Consider the following 1,571-nt stretch of genomic DNA (forward strand, 5'->3'; position numbering starts at 1 on the left):
GGGGGGGCAAAAGACCCTTGCAAAAGGGTCTTCCTTGTTCCTGCAAAACCCATGGGAAAGGTAGACCCCCCCAAAAAAGACCACCCAGCCTTCCAAAAATGCAGAAACTGCATTCTTTCTGTTTGAAAAAAGGGCAGAAATTGCATCCTTGTTAGGCAGAAAACTGTATCTTTTCTGCTTGCAATAAATGCAGAAAGTTGCATCCTTTCCTGCCTGCCAAAATGTAGAAACTGCATCCCTTTTGCCTGTCAAAAAAGTAGAATCTTTGGAGGTCTTTAAACAGAGGCTGGGTGGCCATCTGTCAAGGGTGCTTTGATACTGTGTTCCTGCATGGCAGAATGGGGTTGGATTGGATGGCCCTTAAGGGCTCTTCCAACTCTATGATTCTATGAAAACAAAGCATGCACAAAATTATTTCAAAGTATTGTATCAAAGTAACTTCTGGCTATGGGTATAAAGTGTACATAAAGCATCAATGATAGTGTTTAGACTTGGATCCCATTCTCAAGCTATCTCACGATCTGTGTGTATGCAAATACAGTGGGCCCTTGTTATCCACTGGGGTTTGGTTCCAAGATCCCCCATGGATAACAAAATCTGTGTATGCTCAAGTGCCATTAAATAGCAAAATGGTGTCCCTTATAGAAAATGGAAAATCAAGGATTGATATTTGAAATGCATAAGAAGGGCCGACTATATTGATAGTCCAAAATAAAATTTTAGAAAAATCCAGATCCAAAACACTCCTAGTTCCAAGCATTTCAGATTATTATAGATGTTATAATGTTATTATATTGGGCTATGACTGTGGAGACCAGGGTTCAAATCCAGGCTTGGCCACATAAACCCATTGGTTTACCTTGGGCACGTTACACTTTCTCAGCCTCAGAGGATGGCAGTGACTAAGCCCTTATGAAGAAACTTGCCAAGAAAACCCTTGAAGACTTGAAGGCACATACCACCCCTACCACCACCAAAATTATATTATTACATATTATTATCATCATCATCACCATTCCTTGCCCATCTCTCCCCATGGATTGAGGCAGGGGACACCAACAGATTAATATCCAACATACAACATCAGTTTGAAAGAACAAGACAAATACATATTAAAACTAGCCATCCATATTTTACATTTGTAATTTAAAATTCATAATGGAGATGATGCAGTTCCTCTATAAATTTAACTCCCACTGATTTTTCCGTCATTAGCCTAACGCCTACATTCTTTCTTTAAAAGTCAGTCAAGGGTTTCCAAACGTTAAAAACAAATTGTTGTTGCTGTTGCGTGCCTTCAAGTCACCTCCGACTTACAGCGACCTTATCAGGGGGTTTCCTTGACAAGATTTGCTCAGAGGTTTGCCCTGGCCTTCCCCTGAGGCTGAGAGAGTGTGACTTCTTGCCCAATGCCACCCAGTGGAATCGAACCTGACTTTTTCTCTAATCCAGTTAGTCAATTTATCCACTTCTACAAACTCATTCATTTTTAACAACCATTCCTCTTTTGGAGGGAATCCCTAAATTTCTGGGCATGTAGCAATTTCTTGCTGTTGTGCTACTGGATTTGA

The sequence above is a fragment of the Sceloporus undulatus genome, chromosome 2 (genome assembly GCF_019175285.1).
Source record: "Sceloporus undulatus isolate JIND9_A2432 ecotype Alabama chromosome 2, SceUnd_v1.1, whole genome shotgun sequence".
NCBI classification, from domain to species: domain Eukaryota; kingdom Metazoa; phylum Chordata; class Lepidosauria; order Squamata; family Phrynosomatidae; genus Sceloporus; species Sceloporus undulatus.